This window comes from Crocodylus porosus, unplaced genomic scaffold (assembly GCF_001723895.1).
Source record: "Crocodylus porosus isolate Cpor-Errol unplaced genomic scaffold, CroPor_comp1, whole genome shotgun sequence".
NCBI lineage: Eukaryota > Metazoa > Chordata > Crocodylia > Crocodylidae > Crocodylus > Crocodylus porosus.
Window position 1 is genome coordinate 33870695 of NW_017728886.1, and position 23879 is coordinate 33894573.

Genomic DNA, 23879 nt, shown 5'->3' on the forward strand with positions numbered 1-23879 from the left:
AAAGTTGGCTTTTCTGAAGTCAAGGACTTCTGTGTTGCTGACTGACTTGCCAGCTTTACGGCGGATGGTGAAGGTGATCAGCTTGTGGTCGCTGTCACCCAGCTTCCCATCGATTACTAGGTCACCGATTAGGTCATCCTCTGTAGCCAGTACCAGGTCAAGCAATGCTTTGCCTCTTGTTGGCCCATAGATTTCTTGAGTCAGGTAGAGGTCATCCATGTATGAGAGGAACCTTTGCGACTGTCCAGATTTTGCTGAGTGATCCTCCCACGAGATGTCTGGGTAATTGAAGTCACCCATGGCAACCATGGGCCTGGAGCATACGGCCTCAGTCAGACTCCTGGTCAAACTCAGGACTTTGGGTGGGAGGTCTGTAGTAGACTCCCACCGTTGTGTCCCCTGTGCCATGTTCCCCATGAATTTTAACCCAGAGGGTCTCTAGCTGTCCACCCTGGGCGCCAGTATCAGCTTGCAGGGACATGTAGCTTTCCTTAACATAGAGAGCTACAACCCCGCCCCTTTTATCTACTCGATCCCTCCTGTACAGGGTATACCCATGGTCCAGTCATGGGTGGAGTCCCACCAGGTCTCCATTATCCCAATGACATCATAATTATTTGCATTGAGCAGGAGGAGGAGCTCTTCCCAAGCTCCTGGCATTTGTGTACAGGTAGGCAAATTTTCCCTTGGGGGCTCTTATCTTGCCCACAGATTGTACCAGGGCTGGGGCAGGGGTGGGTTCCCTTAAGTGCCTTTGCCCACTGGCTTTGCAAGGGTTGCTCAGTAGGCCAGCAGTGGCGGTAGTCCCCCTGTCCTCCAACAGACTTAGTTTAAAGCCCAGTGGAGCAGGTCAGCCAGTCTGGCTGAGAAGAGCCTCCTTCCCAGCAGAGAGAGGTAGAGACCATCTCTTCCCAGCAGCTCACTGCCTCTCTCGCCAAAGGGTGGGCTGTGGTCATGGAAGCCAAAGCCTTCCCAATGACACCAGCGCCGCAGTCTTTGGTTGACTATGTGGATCCTCCTCTCCCTTAAGCCCCACTCCCAAGTCCCTGTAGTGCCTCATGACCCAGCTGGGAGCACTTCGAGCTGTGTCATTGGTGCCCCAAGTGACTCTGGCTTCTTCGAAGTTAGACAGCCCTGTATGGTCAGACAATTAAAATAGGTTTTTTTCATGCAGTAGTTCTTCACTGGTAGAGCCTAAGGTACATGTCAATATTGTCATATTCCTATCCAGCCTTGCAACTACACCTCCAATATTCTAAATCCATTCTCTATTATATATGAAAACATTAAGGTCACATTCATGTGTCATAATTTCCTTTAACAACTTGGATGAAATTTATCACTAGAATCAATCCAGGATCCTAACAGATATTTTGTTTTTCACTCTTTTTTTCCAATTTACACTTGAAAATGTTACCATCACAATAGTACTAAGGAAGGATTAAATTCTGTTGGAGGCCTTGCATAAATAAATCAATCCAGGTAATTAGTAATCTTAATGTGTTGTGTTTTCAATTGTTTGCCAAATACATTTTTACTGTAGATAAAAGCAGAAAGCAGGAGAATAGTGGGAAACAAGGCAGGCTTTGCATGAATATCATTGTAATGAGGACTCCAGTCATGCTTCAGAACAGCTTGGGAAGATGCACAAAATCATTTCAAAGTATCCCAGAAATTCAAAAGCTGAACCACTGTTGAATGTAGATATTTTATCCTTAGCATTAATACTTTAATAAGTAGAAAATGTAAAATTACTACTGTATGGGCTTTCACAGAAATTTGGCAAGCAGTGGCTACGCTGTCCTTGACCCTGTTTGTTAGTGGTAGCAATCACTTACTCTTGATCATTTAGTCAGGGAAGAATTCTCCAGACCCACAATTTCCTGAACGATTTAATCCTTCTTTTGCGGGAGGATTTTGCAGAACTTCTTTCCAAACTGACTAAAGAAGCTGGGAACACATGATACAATTCACCCCAAACACGACCATATGAAATTTATGAAGCCATCATGTTTTATTAAAAAAGGTCTCTTTTAAACAAGAACAAATATAAACAAAAACTACATAGTAATAATTAAGAAAAATTAGAAAGGAAAAATATTGTGGGTGTGTGTAGACGTAAGCAGAAAAAGAAAGAGGAAATCATTCTTAAAACAGCGCCCAAGGATATATTAAAACTAATTTCTACTTAGTGCAATTTCTAGAACATACATTGCATCTAATTCCTACATATTCAGCAGCAATCCATAGATAGGTAAATATTTACCTTATGAAACATTGCGGAGATAAAAAAGACGTACAGCATTTTAAAGGGGAAGCACTATTTAAGTTGATAGATTTCAATATTTCAATTACATTTGGGAACAAAACAAAATGTGCTCTGTTCTCTTAGTTAATCTACATTCATAGTTCAGTGATCTTAATAGAGTTCTTTTAGATTTGCACCACCTGATTTCAAGAGCAGAATGACACCTTGTATTGATCCTCAAACATCAGGGTAGTTTTAGCTTTGAAAAGATTGCAGGACTTGGCTCAGTGCTGGACTTCTACATTTGGCCCTCCTCTTTGGTTCATTATCTGAGGGCATCACTGTCACCAAACAAGTTTTCTCCGTTATTCATTATAATTATTGGAATAAGAAAATGCAAGCTTTAGGTGGTGTGCACAATTTTTTAGCATCCTTTGTTTCTTTGAAGATGTGCCAACGCATATGGCAGGCAGATTAAATAAAAGAATGCTGAACCGTTCTATCTCTTTTCTTCAGTTGGCCCGGGTTCAACAAGGTATTTAAAACATAAGCTTAACTATGCATGTGAATTCATGAACTGACTTCAACAGCACTACCCACAGGTTCATATTTAAATTATGATGCATGTTCTAAGTACCCTTTTACATTAGGAACAAAACAAAATTTGGTTGTAATTTCCTGAATGCTGAAGGCTCAAACACCAATTAGCATCTAAAAAGCAGTCACAAATCAGACAGAATAAAGAATTCAGGAGAAGTAACAATGCAGAATTCTGAAAAAACCTTCAGCACTTCTACGGGCATGTGAGGAGAAGGGCACGCACAATTCTCTTCAGGCAGCATATATTTATTTTAGAAGTTCAGGCATCACAGTGTAGGGTTCATCTGAAGTTATTGCAAGATATAGGTTCATAAGTGTTTTATCTTTCTACCTGTGTTATTTGTAAAGTTTCATGTAATTTATTTGAATAACTGATATTTCCTATAACTTGAAACTTAAACAATTTGTTTTTGCTGGGAAAAGGTATAATCTAACATTTGAACTAGCATATTTAATACATTAAAATACTGCACATGGCAATTTTCAGTATTTACATATCTTGTCACTTCCATTGCATTCCCTGTATTGTTTAATTATCAGTGGATGAAAATGCAAAACTAAAATGCTAGTCAGCTGTACAGAGTTGGCAACCTGGTCATTTTATAATTTTTTTCCCCAAGACTAAAAGCTTTAATGGCTCCAAGTGACAGCAGCTTAGCTAATTAATGTAGAATTCCTTTCTGAAATACACATCATCGCTTTTAGAAGAGAGTATTTTACATTTGTCAGTTCACCAAAACTACCACTGTTAGAAAATAAACACATAGAGTTGTATTTGGGGTGAATAGTATCATGTGTTCCCAGCTTCTTTAGTTAGTTTGTAAAGAAGCTCTGCAAACTCCTCCCACAAAAGAAGGATTAAATGCAAATTGCAAATTCCATGGAATTTGCATGGAATTTGCATGGAAAGGTGAGAAACCGTGACATTTCTTTGAAATACACTAAAACAGACTGTAATTGTGTTTCTTTTGATTTTGTACCTCTAAAAACAAGAGCCTGATTGGAACATCAGATGAAGTTCAAACAATACATCTCAAAGTAATGTATATAGCATGTCAACTGTCTCTATCTGATGTTCTTTTAAGATTGTGCACCTTTGTATGTGTGTATTTATGGTCGCAGCAACATATATTACTTTGATGACCTGTCAAGATCTCAATAGAATAAATCTGTTTCTGTTTCTTTCACTATCAGCTGAAGTGTGATGGGATTAGAAACAGGAAGTTCAGACATTCCTTGGAATTCTCCTTGTGTTCTAGTCTGAGTGTGCCCTTATTTGTTGAATTCTAAGATGTGTGACTAAGTTCATTTCTTCTTCTTAGGTTAAACAAAGAACAGTGGATCAAGAAGGAGCAGGGTTGCCAACCCAAGACAATTTTTTTCAAGACAATCTGCATTTTTTTTTTACTGGTGACCAAATGTTTTACTAACATATGTAACCTTTCTTCCAGGCCCTGGTGGGTTGAAATTTAGGGCTTAACACCAAACATAGTAAAAAAGTTTGGTCAGTAAAAACTTTACAGATTATCAATAAAATATATATACATATTCTTGTGCTGGCAACCCCACTTGACTGCAGCAGTGGTTTAACATTGTGCTGCCTCCACTCCATGGGTCCTCTACTCACCACTATACCCTGATGCCCTCAACTACAGTTTGGACTGTGCAGTTCCCTAAGTCTGTCCCTCCAAGCCTTACCCCCATTGGTGCACCCTTCAGTACTGGCACAGACCCTCAAAGAAGGGCTCTTGGTGCAGTGTTACAGGCAGGAATACAGCAGCAGCAACAGCAGCAGATGATGACTGGAAAGGTGCTACAGGTTATGAATCCTTGAGAGAATGCTTCCGGCAGGGTGGTTCACTCCAGTTTAGATACTGGGTGGTGCTGCTCTTCTCTTTCTGTCCTTCAACACTTGCCTCTGATGAAGATCTTCAGTCAAGCTCTGGCTGTTTAGTGATTTTAAAGATGTCTCAATTTTATTATGGACTTTTTAGGCTTATTTTTTTATGGTTGGTCTAAAATGTATGGATAGTTGGCAACCGTGAGGAGGAGGCATTAATGTGAGAATTGCTAATTGGATTATTGGGTAACTAGAAATGGATATATTTAAAATCAGTGCCACAGGCACGTTGATATGTATTGGAAAATAAAAATCAAACTAAACACATAGCTTTTATATGTAGAGAAATCAGATATAAAAAATATTTTCTTTCAGTGCTATCATTTAGCCAGTATTGAGCAAAACCATATGTTCAAAGTCTTACTGATATAAAGATCTGTGGTTACATAGCTGGAAAAGTAGCTGTCTGCCAGCAGTGGCTGAACAATGAAAAGTTTTCATGAAAGAGACCTCCACTGGGCAAAGACTGAGTTGCCAGTCAAGCATATAGTGCACTGTGGGTTTATTGGTTATTTTCTTGCAGCATCTAAACTAGAAGGGAAAACCCAAAGGAGTTTAAGAAAAAAAAATACAATTGAAGGAAAAACTGTCCTCCTAAGGGTCTGAGATACATTTCAGGCTAAATCACCAGATACGAAGCCTCAGAGTCAGTGATGTGATTTCATATTCAAATAAGCAGCTCACCCATTACTCATTCTCACTGTATTGTTTTGCTACTTGCTACTGTGCTACTGAAATTTATTTTTTTTTCATTTCTACCTTTTATTTTTTTTAGAGGGAGAGTACACAGATGAAAATGTTAAGTAGAGGCTAAAACATTTCTAAACCTGCTGCACGATAGCAAGATGGGGAGCTGCAAAGAAACTGCCTCAGCTCTGTTACTTAGGCAATTTCTCTCATGCAGAGCATTCTGGAGTGCTCTGAATGGTCAGCTCTTACCTGGTCCTTTGTGGTATTTTGTTTTTTGCGGGGGGGGATTATTTTTTCTTAAATATTCCTAATCCCATAAAATACCTCATGATGCAAATCTTAGCCAGTATCAAGGTTACATTAACTTGAATTGTGTAGAAGTAGCTGGCCAGACCCCTCCTTTAGCCTTTTAGTTTAGCACAGAATTGGTATGGAGCTGTTTTACCAGACCTGGCAATTTCCCCCACAAGAGGAAACCTGTAATATTCCCACTCAGAGAAAAAACCCATTGAAATAAATTGCATGATTCCTCTCAACTTAAGTAGGCTACAAATTGAGCCCCCTTATTCACTGGGTCCCATATTTTGACAATTGCTTTTGATAAACATTTGTATGGCTCAGATTAAGATACAGAAATGTGATCATAATTGTAATGGAAAGGGAAACAAAGCTGGGTAAGAGACCATCCTGATATCTTTTGGCAACTTAAATAGCTCTTTTGTTACTGAAAATAACTGTGAGTAGACCAAGACCAGTAGTTGTTATAACTCATACAGTTTTGTAAAATTAAGGCTTTCTGAGAATTTATCTTCTATTTGCTGTTGGCAGATTAGTATGTACATTGTGTGCCTGTACTTTTGTCATTAAGAAAAGAAATACCATTAGTCATTACTATTGATATAAATTAAAAGTGCACTCTCTCAGTAAATTACTATTCCTTCATAGGAGAAAAAAATAAGTTAAATATTGGAAAACTGACCATAAACATCTCCTCTTACAGTCTGCAGGAATCTCCTGGCTAAAAAAATAAAAATAAAATTCAGACCTTGAAAATTCAGAGACCAGTGCACTCTGGGATTAATTCTACAAAACAAAATTTTAGAAAATGTATGTCAAAACAACCTTACCTATACAGTTAAGAACTTTTTGGAGCAATTTCTAGACATTCACACATAATTAGAAAGAAACAAATGAATTACACAGAGAAAACAGAGTATAGTTTACTGTTGCACAGTTAGACACTGCACCCCAGTTTTAGGGGTTGGAAAATACTTGGTAAACCCAATCTGCAGTCTTTGTAAAGTTGGCAGGGACTCATGCCAAACTGAGTATGGAACAGATTGGAACCCTATCTAAGTTGACTTTGGCATGCCAAGTACATGGATGATTTACGCCCACAAAACCTGCAGAATTTATTCCACCACAAATATAAGTATGCTTAAAATCACTGTTTTATTTGATGACAAGGATCTCTAGGTAAATGTGATATTTTTTATTAGACCAACTACATAGTTGGAAAAATTGTGCTTTGCAAGCTTTCAGGCACAAACAGCCTTCTTCAGGAAAAAGAGAGACCGCTGCTATTTGTTTTATAGGATATCACTGAAGAAGATGATGCTGTTGTTTAAAAGCATTAGGCCTTGGCTATGCTACTTTTTTCTTAAAATGTATCACCATTGCTTGCTAAGGCCATGTTCAGATGAGCGTGACTTGTGGTATATGGTGCCGTGGACACATCTGCGGTGCCATACAACACACATGCAGGGATTCTCCTTGTAGCATGGGACTTTTTCTTTGACCCGGAGAGAGAGGAAATAAATCACAAGGATAATAAGACTGCGCCTTCCACAACAGGGTGTATGAGCTGACATGCTGACAGATCTGTCTGCAATATAGATCTCTATTACAGTCAGATTTATCTGGTACTATACCTGTTCTGTTTAATAATCATACAGGACTCCTTTGTAGAATGCTTTGCAATCTGCTGATAAAAAGCACCACTTATTTGAACTAGGTATTAAGCAATTATTGCTTATGTCCCAAAGTTGAACTTTTATAAAAGCTTTTTTTCCCACTTCTGTGTGCTTTAATGTAGCTGGAGGGTTAGGGTAGACACGTAGGCAAATCTGTAGCTACTGAAAAATTACTGCCCTGTCAATAGACATACATATACGGATTATCCCTTCTACTGGCTGACAGAATCCAGGTGGTGATTAATACAATTAACTGCACCTGCTTTGTGAGTCCTATGTGAATACTATGACCATTCATAAGCCACAAATTGATTGTACATTTAATGAAAAGTATTGTGTGCATAGGCAGTACTACTGTAGGTGAAATACATAGCAAGTACTCAGTAAAGTGTGTATAATATTTTCTGCATTCAATAGGGAAGAAAATATTTTTAAAGCATTTCAGTGTTATCTGAACATTTAAATACATGTTCTGTTTCACATAAAGGAACTCAACTGAGTCTTTATATACATTTTATATGTGCAGTAGGAATTTAGAGTATTTGGACAAGTAAATTTGTGATATTACTAGCTTTCCAAATGGAGCATGCTGAAGAGAACTGAAAGACTATTGTCTATGTTTTTAAAAGGAAATGAAAGGGAAACATATTTCTAATAAAACATTATTTACTTTTAAAAGTAAATAGAAGGGAGGGAATAGAAGTTCAAATAATTGCTCGGCTGGGATTTCATGGTGGTTATTTTAATATGAAAACACTCAAATTCAACAAAGTAGCACCATCTCTCTCACACATACACACACAGATGCATCTGGCACAGAAATGTAGTTTTACTGGTTTTAAAAAGGCAGTGAAGCTTAATCCTCTCCGAAATGTCTAAGGTTAAAAGCTGACACAGTAAAACACGGTCCTCTTAAATTAAACTCTCTGGTATAAAGGCTTCAAGTCCTGAAAAATGCCACCTTAAGAAGCTGAAAAATAAGAGAATTTACTGCTGCAAAATAATGTAGCAGAATAAATGGCCACATTTATTCTACCATCTGAACATGCCACTTTTTATGGAATTAATTCTCTTGCAGACACTCACAGACACTGACATTTTCTCTATTCAAAAGTTCTTTGTAAAACATTCTCTTCTAAGTTATGACCTAAAGAACCCCTGTCACATTGCTTCTATAAATTAACTCCATTTGAAACTCTATCAGCAATAACTGATTTCCAGAAACATTTTCTAAACTGGACAGACAAGCAAAAATACAAGTAAGCAAGTAATTACTCTGTTCCAATATGTAATGAGGTGTAGGCAAAGATGTATTCTGCCATCTTCCACTCGTGGAGTATTTTTTCCATGAGAATTTAGCCCATGACCTACTTATCACCTTCCTAGGAATTACTATAATTCTTCAGAACAAGGGACATACTCTGTTCTTGTGGCAAAAAAAAAAAAGACAGATTTGCTACAACTAGTTACTGCTGGGTGAAAAAAATATTTACTTCTTCAGATGCATTTCTTTGCTGGGTCAAAGAACTATGTTTTGAGTAAAGATAAGAATGACTGCAGACATATTTTGGTAAATTGGTCCATTCATTCTTAGAATTTCCACAGAATAGAAAAAATGATTTAAACTTATTGGACCAGCTCCTTAGCTGCCGTTAAGTTATTAGAGTTTATTGCCTTTAGAGGCAGTCTTCTGATTGCACTAGCTGAAAATGAGGCCTACTGTTTATATCACCAATGGATTTTTATTTCAAGCATTTGAAATCACATCTGATATTTCACTTGGAGAAAGAGCAGAGCTGCAAGCTTTTAGTTTGATTAAAAACCCAGTGGGATGTTCTTTTTATAATTATTTTAATTGGAACTACTGAGGGTAGCTTGGACTTTTTGAACTTTAAATCTCTTCATATTTATTTTTCATTTTCAGGCAGCTCATTGGACTCCCCATTTGGCAAGCTCTAAAATGCTACTGCTTTTTGTCTTTAATTCCTTTCCTTTTCTTAGAAGCTGTACTAGTAACCTGCCAAATCTAGTCTTGTCTAGGTATCAATTAGACCACAGAGGACTCTGCCTAACATCTAATTTTGATAAATAGATGGCAAGATGTGGGAATAAAACACATTAGGATAGTGTTGCTTACATAATAATTTGATTAGCTGACACATATTTTACCTAAGTTCAGTGGCTTAAAACATAGTTTATAGAACTTCTCGCCAAAAATGGGATTGGTTAACTGCTGTATTTTCGGCCTTTGTATTTTTCAGGCATTTAAAAAAAATCATTTAAGACATTTTGAAGCAAAATCATTGTCATTAAATCCCCAAAGTATTTCAGAATGTGGAATTCTATCAAGAGTTAATATAATTGATTTGTACGTTCAGAGCTAGACAACTTTCCTTACTTTTCTTTGCTGTTTCACCAAAGAAACTCAGTTTGAAGTACTTCACAGTCTTCCATATAACCCACACCCTTGTCCAGAAAACCAGATATTATGGGAATGGGGGCATGCAATATTTGTGAGAAATGCCGTTTCCTATGGGTCTGGAAATTTGGTAGTGGGAAACAGTGTCAGCAGCATTAATTGCCACACCTGTAGAAGGCATGGTAACTTGCAATGCCACTGTTGTGCTGGTGCCAAATTTCTGGACCTGGGAGGAGTTCCCCCAGCTGGATGACACAACCCCATGTGCTGAATCAGGCCAGAGCACAGGTTTGGTCACAGCTGGACCCAATGTACTAAGTGAAGTGGTATGTGCCATACTGCGTCTGGTGCTGTGAGTTGGGTTGGACCTACATATGGCTCTAGGAATGACAGGTCAAACCCAGCATACGGCCTCAGGCCTGGCATGCAGCCTTGGACCTAATTGTGGCTCTGGTGTTAATCTGTGGCTGGACCTGCTCCATCCTTGTGTTGGCAGAAGCGGAAGGTTTGCAGGAATGGTGCCTGAAGCCGAGCCACAGCCGATGCTGCCTGCCTCCCCTAGGTCCCGCACCTCCACAGACAGAAAGATGGTGGCAGTCAGAGCAGCCTGCAGCCCCAGATTTCTGGGCAAAGTGAGTGTCTCTGCCCTTGATTCCCCCCTGGCTACAGGCTGGGTCTGTTTTCACATCGTAGGAAAGGGGTGTTAAGAGACAAGCAGGCTGCCTTCAGAAGTGGCTGCCTTTTCCAGCTGTGCAGAATCAGATGCTGTTGGGAAAATCCCCTCCCTTTTTCCTCTGGCTGCTACTATGCAATTACTTACCTATGTTAAGTCCTTATTTTTATTTCTGCTGCCTTTCAGAAACAGGGTAAGCTTTGTATTCAGGGCCATGTTATATGTGAAAAAATGTGATAACAGCCTTTACGCGAAGTGACTAATTGCTGTTTGATAAGGTGGCTGCAGAAAAGTATCATCCCAATTCTGGTTACACTAATATTAGTGTATAGGTAACCAAAAATACAGCAACAACTCCCAGATCCCTAAGACAATAAAAAGTATTAAATAACTGAATACAGAACTTAGTGCTCATTCAAGATTAGTGTAGGAATGAATCAGTTTCTTATGCCCTTTTACACTACATTATTCTTGTAGCCCGTGGGGAAAATGAAAGTCATTTTTATAATACCAGGTTGACTTGGAATGCAAAGCCATTATCTTCTCTCCACTTGAGCATTAAGATATCTGAAACAGAAACCCCAGAAGGTATAAATACAGCACATTTTTTAAATTCATAATCTTGTCTAATAGGCAACTATTAGACATGAATCTTAGTTCTCCTAAACACACTTTTGTGCATGCACATATAAATGTTTAAAAGCTAAGGGAATATGCTTCTCTGGATGTTTTTTCTTCTCTTCTTTTAATATTAAAAGAGTTGTGTGGAAACGTTGAAAATAAATAATGTGATAATAGTAGTGAGTTATGGCAGTGTGTTTTCCCATTTGTTTTTTATAGCTGCTGTAAAATGCTATTTGACTTGGTGTGCTGTAACACATTATGTTGACTATCCCATTTAATTCAGCTAAAACTTTGGGGGTGTATGAGTGGATCATCTTTTTCCAAAATGCCAAAAGACATCCCTTGTCAAAAGATATACTTGACACCATTAGGAATGGTGAGGGAATGGGAAGAGGAAAGGATAGGCTATAACCAAGTTTAATTTTAATTGTACAGTTGACATGTGTTAATAGCAATATATTGGAGCTGTATTGATATTAATTAGCTGTTGCTGTTATAGGGAATGTAATCTGAACCCATGGCAGGAAAAATGTTCCCAGAGAAATAAATGCTCATACATGGCTTTTTCTCTTGCTATTGTTGCAAACGGGCATTGACTCTAATTGATGTGTATGTTCCTAATTGGCTTATATATATTTAATAGTAAATTCTTTTGAGTTCACTGAAAATCAAGGCATACTGCTATTTAGATTCTAATGACTTGATCATTCCTTTCTGATCAGGCACTTATTCCCCTAGAGAAAGTATTGGGACAAAGCCATAAAGACCCCTACAATATATGGTATCTACTTAGTGAAACATGATTGACATTTGATAGTTTGCAAATACCTCACACCTCCAGCCAATCAAAACTATTTTGATTTCTAGATGGCTTGGAATTAAACAAAAGGATGCTGGGGAGAGGAGTATTAGGTTACTCAGGCAGAATATCTTGGCAGTTGCGCTACTGTGGCTATCCTTGAGCATAATAAAGGTAAAGTTGAGGTCTAAATGAATCTTTAAAGGTAAATGTACTGTTACATGCTTTCTCTGATGCATTGTAAAATCTCTATTTGGTCTATGTAGTTAGCAAAAAAAATTCATTACAAAATATGGGGTTTCATCAGAAACAACTATGGAGAGGAAAAGTGAGATTTTTGGTTTTGTCACTTAAATGTTAAAACAAAAATAGAACTGTTTTTCTTCATCCAGGATTAAAATGTTTAATTTTTTAAAAATGAATATATTTTTTGAGAAGTTAGAGTATTAGTATCTCTGTCTTTTATTCTCTCTTTTGTCACTGAGTTTAATAGACCTTACAGTGCCAATGCGGGCATTTAGTCTCCAAATTTTTCCTTGCATTTCCTTTTCCCACTCTGCATACATATTACCTCTAAAGAGTGGCAAAAGGAAAAGTGAAATGAAAAGAAAATGTAACTCTGTCTCACTAATTTTGCAGATTTGCAATGGGAAAAACAGATACCATTAAAACAACCCCCACCCCTCTCCCCACTGCCAAGAACAACAACTCTCTAGTTCCCTACCCTCCCTTTTCTGCTACATATACAGAATGGGGACTACAACACCATGAGCATGTAGACATCTTTGTTTGATGATTTGGTTTTATTGCATTCCGTACAGTAAAAACAAACAAAACAAATTTTTGTGTTTTTTTTTTTTGCTTCTGCAAAACACGTTTTTTTTTAAATTAAGCAATACACCTAACAGTGCTGATATTCCCTAGAACCCCATGGCACTCTTAAAAGGATCTCATGGAACCCTGGCTGAGAATCACTGGACTAAAGACTTCAGATGCAGAGAATCAACTAACATTTAATTTAGCGTGTTAGAACTGGCAATGATCAGCCTCAAATCAGATCATTAAGCAATTCAATCTATAAGTCATTATACTGCTAGTATCCTATGCATGCTACTACTACATCTCTACACACTACATATTAGAAATACTATGGGCAAACGTAACAAAAAGAAAAAAAATACTAAAGAAAGTTAGTAAAAGGGACAAACACTAAATAATGTGATGTTTTATAGATAGTTGAGGAAGAACAGCAGATTAAATTGAAAATTCAAAACATACATCTGATTTAGAAATTGGAATGACACAAAATTAGATTTTTTTATGCCAGCAGCGAAGTACTCCTCCATAAACACATATATACGTATTTGTATTGTTATTTCCTTACACTTCCTGCTCCTTGTATACAGCATGAGGACTACAATACTATGATCAACTATATAGCTATTTGATGACTGTGTTTGTTCAGATAGGATTCAGAATCCAACCACAGCAGATAATAAGGTTTTTCTGTAGACAGTGGCAACGCATAGGAGGTGCATGTGCACCCTGAGAGCATTGGTGCATCCCCTGATACCCAGTGTTCCTGGGCAGGGGAGGCAGGCAAGAGCACTGGTGCCCACCCTGAGAGCACTGGCTGGGGAGTGGGGTGCCAGGAGAAGTGATCCCTGTCATTCCCCCACAGCTCATCGTGCTTACCCTGAAGTGCCACTGGCGTGCCCAGAAATGCCAGTGGTATGATTCTGCTACTTCCAGGTCAGCAGGATCTGCCACAGGGTGGACCACCCCCCGCTCGCTGGGGGGGGGCAAGTGCACCCCTGGAATCAGGAGGCACCAGTCTCCCATGACTGCAGACACTGGACCTCCTAAGTGAAGACCATCATTAATGAGTTGGTGGTGAACATGGAGATGAACAGAAGATGTTGTATTCTTCTTTACAAGAAAGTCCATGTACAATTTTTCAGCACATATTATTTTACATTGTTGAATTCTGCTAAACAGCTTTTGTCATTTCTTCATAAAACTTTATTTTCTTTTTTTTTTTTATCAAGGGTTAGGAGCCACAGGAATGGAATCCTAACCTCCTGTTTCTCAATCCATGCTGACTTCCCCCCAATTAAAGTGCTCCATCTACAACCACATTGGATGAAATGAAAGCATCCTTTTAAAGCAGGGGTTTTCAACTGGGGGTACTTGGGATGGCCTCAAGGGGTTCTTGGCAGCAGGCACCACCACCACTTCTGGTACCTTGCTGCCAGCACTTCTGCTGCTGCCAGCATGCTCGCCAGTTGGCCGTGGGGGACTCCCCTCTGCCCCCAGTTTGTTGCTGGAATGCCCCCCACCGCTCGTCAACTGGCTGCCAGGGGTACACTTACCCAAAAAGGTTGAAAACCCCTGTCTTAAAGAAAAGTTCTTAATGGCATGACCACTCACTCTTTCCCTCCCCACATACTTTTTTTAAAGAACTTTTTTGTACAGTGACTAGAGTTGGGGGAATAACTTATAAAAATAAATTGAATAAATAACTCCCTTTTTAATTTGTGAACCATTACAGCGAACAGTTGTGTTTCTCCTGAAAAATATGTGGCTGCATTAAGTTAAGGCAGTAGACAACTACTGACAGAGAGACAGTAAGAGAGAAAATGTATGCATGTCTGTGCATGTGCATACCTGAGAGAGACAAAGAAAATCTACTATCTTCAATATTCAGGAATTGGAATTTGGCAGGCAGACTGAAATAAGACTAGCAGTGGTATCATCAGTAATCAGAATTGTTTCTCATTTTGCTTTCTTTTTTTCTGTTACTTTGCTGCATTTCATCATAGTAAATACTGTATTATTGCCCCTCTGAACACATAAAGTATCTGTGAATGTATGGGCAGACAGGCATAAAGCATTTGCCAATGTATTTAGTTACCCTCTTTAATTTATTTTTATTTCGTTTTGCATTATGTGTGATATATAGTGGGAAATTGTTGATATTCTTGTAAACGCCTGAAGCAAGCAGTGGAAAAATCCAGCATATTTGTTAAATGCAACAAGCCACACTGGAAGTGGCGCTTAAGCTCAGGGGTGCTGAATAGTATGTGGTGATTCAGTAAATAGTACTATTTCCACTACAGCAGTCCTGAACACAGTTTTCAAAGTAGTGGTAAGAGGCACTCGGCTGAAAAACTGGGTTGTTATGATCTGCTTTACACTAATTCCTTCACAAGCACTATTTAGAGAAAATAATCATCTTCCCATTTTGTCCTAAATGTGTGATGTTCTAGTCCATCAAACCCCACATTTTTATAACTACTAAACAGAAAAAAATGGTGCCAAGACATAATACATTAGCTCAGGATAGATTTCAATCAGGGGGAATTTAACAACTGAACTTTTAACCGGAAGACTGGGGTAAGTAGTCCTTGGCTAGAGTACAGTGAAAACCAATGAGTTCCTTAACACAGACATGTGAAATTATTTGCTTCAGCCACAAAAAAAATGCTAGAGAAAAGGCAAACACCCATCTCTGGTTAAAATTCAATTCTGCCTGAACTCCTAAAGTTTGGTAAGCGTGAGCTAAGGTTGTGTTGGCAAAAGTATAGGAGCCTAGAGAATTTACCTTCTCTACAACTGAGCTCCGCTACTCTTGTAAGGAAGGACATTCTTTCCCTCATCTCAATAAGCCCTACAAACTCACCCTTAGAACAAAGTCAAAGTTAGGAAGTGGGGCTGCAGATGGGTAGGAGATGCAAGGCAGCTTTCTGGAGATTTTTTTAGTTCACTTAAAAAAGACTGAAAGCCTACTTTAAAGAAGCTGATTCACTTCTAATCCCTGCAAGCCAAACAACACGGTTCACTTTGTGACTCTGACTCTAAGACTCAAAAAGCTCTATTCATTAATACATTTTAAAGAGATTTAAGCACAGCCTCACTACTGGCATTTACACAATGGGGTGAGCTACCTGTTTGTGGGTCCCTTGATGTTTTAGTACATGCTAGCATTAGCCCTGTTAGTCAGACTTCTTTGATGAATAAATATCATCCAAATGTCTTAAAGCACAAGGGACTGTGTGCTTAAGCAAGCATGAAACTGGATTTGTATCTCTGTGCCTCAGTCTGATAAGAACATATGGAACTACAAGTTGTTAAACAACTCTTCAAGGCACTTGAAACTGCCTGGAATGGTCACTTTTCAGAGTTCAGTTGCCATATTATAGACTATGAAGAAAATTGTAGGTGTGTAGTAGGGCATGAGAAACATTTAGATTAATCTGACAATAATTTGATAGATTTAGAAATGAACAGTTAAAAGTCTAAAACAAAAAGACTAAAATAATTTCCCCCTTGAGGTCTACCTTTAGAGTAAACTTCAGGAACAGTTCACTTTGGAAGGGTTTATGAGTGAAGTTATAATATGTTTTATTTTACGGGGTACAAATGTCATGCAAGATACTTTATTCAGATGATAAATGTCGGTCATTTAATCATATGGTAAGTTACAACTAGCAGCAGGGTATCTATGGCACATGGTAAGTACCATGTAATTACAGGGTATATAAACAATTTTTCTTGTCTCCTCAGCCTAAGTGCAGGTTACAACATAATTACTCTTGGACGTACCAAGTGTAATCATCACATGTGGTTATATCATATTGCCAAGGAAAAGCTATTTCACTTTACAGCAAAGAAAATATACTTGTTCCCTATAACATTAGGGACTAGTGAAGCTTAACTATAGCTATTACACACATCCAAAGAGACAAAGCTTGTGTCAGGATAACCAGCAGAATACTCTGAATGTAGAAAGTCGTAAATGGACATAACTCTGCTGACAGCTCTAATGGACTAAGAAAGCTAAGGCATTCTTCCACCATGTGGTGATATGTATTTGTGCTCTATATAGTATCCAATATGCAACTTCTTCCCAAGAAGCTGTGAAAAAACAATCACAATTGTTCACATGATTTTTCCATTTCCTTTTGAGTGATTCTGGAAATCTACAAATTAATAGAAAAATAGAAAAAAATGACCAGATAATACTAATTGTTAAAATCAAAATGTAGAAAAGTATGAAAAGGCCAGATTTCTGTGAGACTGAAATGTGAACTGTGGAGTGACAGCTTTTCATGTTCAACTTTTTTTTAAGGAATCCTTGAAAATGTAATTTATTAACTATGAAAAGTCAAGTAGGTTTATGAACAGAATGTCTTTACTATGCCACCAGCATGCTGGAATTCTGTTCTTTGAGGTCATGAATCCTGACATGGGAGAGAGGAGTTACTATCATATCAAATCATGTGCAGTATATGAGCTTCTGAAACTATGAGCATAATTTGGTATTCTCCTGGATGTTTTTACTGATGCTACACAATGGAGGCCCCCACCTGCCACAGCTTTACCTCTGGTTCAGATTGTGTGTCCCAAAGCTAACATACTCAAATGTAGTCTTCAGCTTTGTCCATGCCTGTTGTCAAATGGATTGGATGTGCTGCATGCCACCCCAAATAATGTGTGTTTATAAAAAAGCATTTCTAGCATTTTGGGAAGAAGCAAGTGAATAAGGGGGTGGGTACAATGGAATGTAGACCAGGCAACAGAGACACAGCAGCAGAGTTGCTCCACAAAAGCCCATTAGCAACAGATCCAAAACAGTAAAAAGTTAAATAAGACAGTGCACACAGATGCACACACAGGACAACAATGAAGGAACAAACCAATCTCTAGACAGGTACTGAACAGCTGTATCACTCATGCATGCTGAAAACCACAGGACATAGAAGAAGCACCAAACACGTGTAAAGTAATAGTCATGTATACACAGCAGGAGTAAAGTCAGATCACGTTACCAAGCTTATTCCCACTCTCTTTTGTGAGTGGCGTCAAAACATACAGCAATCAGACAGACAATCTTTTGTATTTCAGGGTCCAGGGTAATGGCTAAGTTTTCCTGGCTATTTTTTGCCTGCTAAGACAGGACCTGAGTTCACCAGCAGAGAGAGCTAATTATAAAAGCCACAAGCAAGAAAGAAGTGGTCAGAACTTTTCATATTCCGTGCTTGTTATGGCAGGTAGATAATATGAAGGAAACAAGAGAAAGCCTCTGTGTACAACACCCAACATTTTCAAATGCCTTTATATTACTTCAAGTTCAAGATGGCAATAGTCACTTAGGGCCGCAAGTGGGAGTTGTACAGTCAGTTGATTTGCAAAGCTGCTGTCTAGTATGAGAAAGAGAGAGAGTTACAGGGCTCAAAAGCACAAGAGCTAAACAAAGGGTCAGTGGCCCAAGACCCACAGCCCCAAAGAGCCTGGCAGAAACCCTCCTTACCCAGATGTTTCTGGAGGGGAGGGGCTGGGAAGTCCAACGCTGGTATAAAGAAGAGCCTGGAACAGGCAAGAAGGGGGAGCGTGGAACTGGAAGGAGGAGGATTGAGCCAAGCCATGCTGCAGGGAACCTTGAGAGCAACGTGGAGAGCCAGTAGTGGAAGAAAAGAAGGACTGACCTCATGACTGTCAATTTTGTTTGCGCTCTGCTAAAAAGGAGCTGGAACAATAACCCAGGCCAGGAGTGTTTGGTTTTGCTTTTTTTCAGTTTTTTTCTTCTGGGAATGGAGGTCACATGGAAGGACCAAGTGGTCGATCAGAGACCGGTGGAACGGGTGAGGGTGTAGGGGTGGCGGAGCCCTCAGGAACGTAGGACCTTTGCGGAATGACAATGGGGCAACTAATGGAATTACACATCCAGGTACTGAACCAACTCCTTTAAACTCCTTTAAGTCATTGCAGACAAAAGCGTGACTGTGTAGAATTCCAATTAGAAACCATCTCACTCAAGTCGGCTGGCAGGCAGTGTCCTATAGGCCTGCAAGTGACGGAGATACGTGACATCCAGTTGTATCCCAGTTTGAACATATACAGTTATGGTGGTTCCTGCATGCTGTGTCTCTTCTGTGTGCCAAAGAAGTGCAGGGTCTTTCTTTTGTTCTGTGTGCTGACTGCTCTCAGTGTACGCAGAGTTCTGGGCAGTTTATGAGAGGTTGCTGCTTGAGTCTCTGTCCCTGTTCTTCCTGCTTATTCACGCCTCTGAAAAACTAACTTTTGAGCAGCTGGAACACTCTGGGAATATTCACATGCCATTTTGAAAATACTGACTGCGCCCCCAGAATATGCGTGCCTGTTCCACTGGCTCAAATAAGGGCTCAAATAGCCATTTGGGCATGCACAAACTTTTAAAAGCTTCAGCTTAAAAGAACAACTAGGATATCTACTTCTCTAGTCCTCTGGGTGCAAATATACTAGTTGATCTCTTCATCTCCACTAGAAGTAGCAGGGGCATGACATGCAGAAAGGTCATCTTTAGATTTTTAAAAAAAGTTATTACTTAAAAAGATGTAGAGATTACACTTCAATCATGAGGCACTTGCCATCATATCCAGCACTGTGAGTGCTGAAGGATGGCTCTTAGCAGTGAGTGCAAGACATTTCATATTTCAATAAGGACAGACAACAGAATGTCCCCAAGCTAAAATTTGGTCTTTTTACAAGTGCATGGGGAAGCAATCATATAATAGTAGAATTTAGATCGGGATATTTAGAATTAGACTAGCAGCAGGAGAATCAAACAAAAAAGAAAAATAAATTAGGCATGTTCAGATTTCATCAAGATACTTTGGGGAGGAGGGGGAGAGGAGAAAAGGAAAAACTTAATGAAATCTCCCCACCTGGTATTTCATCATGCTCATGCTTTTTATAGTTAATAGCATAAATTATATTGGGTTGCCAGAAATTGCAGCCTCCTAGCTTCTTTCACTTGTTAGAGCCTGTTAAATTTCACCAGGATGAACATGACAACTGCTAAGTTTTTTGTTTAACTAAATGCTAAGTCACTTTTCTAAAACAAGTTGCAGACATACCTCTTAAATATTAGTACTTTCCCTCTAGTACCAGATTTGGTGAAGAAAGTGATTTTAAAATAATTCTGAAGTAAGGCCAAAAATCCAAAAGAAAAGAGAAAAAAAATAGAAAACCCTGAAGTTAACTAAAATGTTGTTTCAGGACTTAATGTAAGTTTGTAATGTGGCCATAAAGGTTTTGAGTCATAAAATCAATGTATAGTATTTAAAGCAATGCTTATAGGCAAACCACATCTTTTATGAATAAATTACAAGCTTCAGTGATCCCTAAGCAGCTAGTAACACGGCCAAAGCTAGAACCATTTTTGAAACCCCAGTGAGGCTGAATTTACTATATGTGGCAAAGAAAGCTCTTCACATTGGAATGGATTTTAAAAGCATTTAAAGGCCTCAACACTCAAAGATGTGAAATTCCATCATCCACTCTGACATCAGTGAGAACTGAGGATGTTCACTGTTTACTTCCTCAACAGAAAGCTCAATAGCTTGTAAGATCAAGCCCTATACACAGAAGTACCATGTCACTCAAGAGTGGTCTGCAATTGCCATTATCCAGCTCCACCACACATGATACAAGAGATGAGAAACAGATTTATCCAAGGGTTCAATTAAGGCACTATCCTGTACAGGAGACTAATTCAGTACGGCTCATCTCTTGGAGTTTCTCAAGCATACAGTGGGAACATGCTTCCCTCTCCAACTTATTTGGGACTGCCCCATGTAGTCTTCTCAATGGCCAGTCATTCCTTTACCAGCATCAGGGGGCAAAGCCATGGCTGCTGTATCTCTCTCACTTCCCTGTGCTAGCTTAAAGCAAAGAGGAAGTCCATGCCTAAAGACTTCTGGTATACCATTCCCCATCTGCTTTAGTTTGCTTTCTACACACTTCTCCTACCTGTCCTCCTATACAACTTTAGAAAGTGATAAGCTTTTATTTCAATAAATATTTTTCTTATTTCAGTGCTAATAAAATGATCTTCTGTACCCTATGCTTAAGAAATCCATAAAACCCAGGTCATCTACCTGGTTCACTCCTGCTTTAAAAAGTCATTGAGCAATGCCATCTCTAGTCAGCTTTTGCATCAACTTGTTATCTAGATACCACTACCAAAATCAACTCCACCTATCCACAGGTAAGTAGTATTTACATTGCTATGTGAAAATTCTCTCATGAACTTTAGATCCTGTTCTCCTGGGAAGGTGCTAAAGAAAACTAGAGGTGGATTATCCTTTTAGCATAGGCATAGGCAAAATATAGCCTCCTGGCCAGATCCTGCCCACCAAGAAATTCTGTTCAGTTTGCAGTGGGTCCATTGGCCCTATCTGGCCCAGGCATGGGAGGGCAGACTGGGCCCAAGCCTATTATGTGACTAACACTGCACTAATCTGTTTTTCCCCTACATGCAGATTAAAACAAGGAAAGAAACAGTATACCACATTTTAGACAATAAAGAGGGAAAGTCAAAGGGCTGAACTGAGGATGGAGACGGTCTGCTCTACTTCTAGGCTGAAGATAACATATGGTGTCCACACCTCGCTTTCCATTCTGTTATTTGTATGAAGTCACCACCACTCAAAGTATAGCAGTTAGATATATACATTCTTTGCATAATCACTGCATTACATCCCTTTCCTGTTCTAATGCCTATCTTGTTTTGCACTTTCAAATATACGTGCCTTTTGGAAAGACAAGCAAAACTACACCATACAGAAACAAGCTGACTCTACTCCCGAAACAGACACATTCACATCTTACTCTCTTTTGTGCAATGTTGGTTTTCTTCACTTTAAACATACTGATGTACAGATGTGGGGTCTAAAATATTTCTGCAGAGAGGCTGCCACATTTAGCCTTTCTCTTGGGAATGTCCTAGTTGCTTACTTCTTATGTAATGCTAAATTATGACTGTTTTTCTTGACCTGAATATTCAAAGCTGTGGAAGCTCTTACTTTGTCAAACAAGTCCACAGGCACCTGCTAAGGATACCTTTTTAACTTAGGGGTGGGCAATTATTTTGGGCAGCGGGCCACTTACTGAGTTTTGGCAAGCCATCAAAGACTGCATGACAAGAAGCCCAGGGCAGATAAATATGAATTTTCTAAGTTTTTTAGGGGCCCCGTGGGCCAGACAGAATGGCCTGGTGGGCCGCATCTGGTCCCTGGGCCTCATTTTGCCCACCCCTGGTTTAACCCTTATGGTATGGAAACCCAAATGGAATCATATCATGAAGGGCTGTGTTAAGTGCAGAGAATAAAGTGCAACTGCCAAGTGCCATGCATCATTGAAACTAAGCAAATGATTTCAAGCCAAAAAATATTCCTTTAATTCTTTGAGAAGTGGCACAAAGATTTGTCTATTTTGACAGAAATTACCTCTAAATAACAAAGCTCACACTAAGCGCTAAGTTGGTTCAGCAACTATCTTCATACTGAAAGATACTCTTCTTAAAATTGTATAGTGGAAATGCAAAGACTTAACTAAAGCAAGGGTTTTCAACCTTTTTTAACAAGTGTACCTCTTCTGGTGGTGGTGGCTGGATGTGTAGTGGGGGAGGAGGGGAGGTTACATGCGGCGGCTATTGCGACCACCTACTGCCCTACACCGTCGCCACACTCTGCTTTCTCACGACTGGTTGCACATACTGCTCTGTGGGCTGCTGAAAGGCCTCACACCTGGCCAATCACACACTGCTTGTCAGCAGCCTGTGGAGCCACACATGTGACTGGCCTTGTGAAATCAGTGCAGGCTGGTGGATGGCAGTGGCAGCCACTGCGTGCGAGCTCCCCACTCCACATCCAGCTGGCCAGGCGGTGCCTATGTGGCTCTCAAAGGGGTACCGCTGCCCTTGTCCCTGCCAGCCCTGCTTCTAGGAGGTGGTGGCAGCAATATGTGGTGGTGCTCTGTCCCCACTCACTCATGTGTACCCCCTAGGACCCTTCCAAGTACCCCTAGGGGTATTTGTACCCCTGGTTGACAAACCCTGAACTAAAGTAAAATAATATTAATGTGTACCTGCATGCTAGTACAGAAATTCATATGGAAACCTCTTTTCAGATACTCTTGCTTTCCATCCAGAGTTGGGACAATCATAGAAAAAGGATGTCTCTAGTAGTGATGATAGTAGTACTTAATTTCCATACCAGAAACTTTCCTTTGTATTCTGAAAAGGTATGGAAGGCAGGGATTTCCTCCCTCTATGCTAATATTAGAATTCAGTATAAAATTATGTGATTAAGTCACATGTCAACAGGTTAGTACCTGTGGGCCAGATCCAACCCAAGGAGCTGTGTGTTCAGTGACATTTGATGACAGGATGCTGTGCTGAGGTCAGGGGCCTGGGGCTCTGGAAGAGAGGGTGCTCTCTGTGCAATAGTCAGCCACCTGGGCCTCCAGTGGGGTGAAACTATGGCCATGCAGTATTGGAGTCAGGCAACATAGACTCTGGTGGTGGAGGGGAACTTAACCTCTGACCTGATCTAGTCCATTTTGCCCCACAGCCCCACCAGATAATGTTGCTAACCCCTGATTTAAGTTATTGTCAGAGCTCAGTAGGCCTCTAAAAGACTCTTATTTCTCAATACATTTGTGAATCATGCTGTGTTTCTTTTTATCAAGTGCCAAAAATATAGGTAGTGCACAGAGGGAAATAAAATTTCGGTTCAGTTCTTCCCACTTAGAGGGAGTGCTGTACTATATGTATCTGAAGTAAGTGTTTTTTCATGATATCTTTTACTGGACCAGCTGTATAACCTTGAAAGATGTTAGGTAAGCTTTCAGACAAGATGGATGAGACGGATAAGGTTTTCTTCAAACAGCTAGTGGAAGTGTCCAGATCATAGGCCCTGGTTCTCATGGGGGACTTCAATCATGGGTGATTGGTGCCACCTGAGCCGGGGTGTGGGGGGAAGGCCCTCTCCCCCAGCGGTCAGTCAGTGACCGGGGGGGGTCCCCCAGGGCCAATCTTGCCTACCAGCAGGAGGCCTTCAAGATGTTCCATCCAAGGTTAGGACAATCATAGTCAGAAAAATGATGCCTCTTAATGTGACCAGCTGCC

At 39.7% G+C, this 23879-nt stretch overlaps 1 protein-coding gene across 1 annotated transcript in view; it reads right to left on the reverse strand.

The window, feature by feature from the left end:
- Positions 1-23879, reverse strand: part of PLXDC2 (plexin domain containing 2) — a 318579-nt gene that overhangs the window by 139238 nt on the left and 155462 nt on the right. The window lies entirely within an intron of this gene.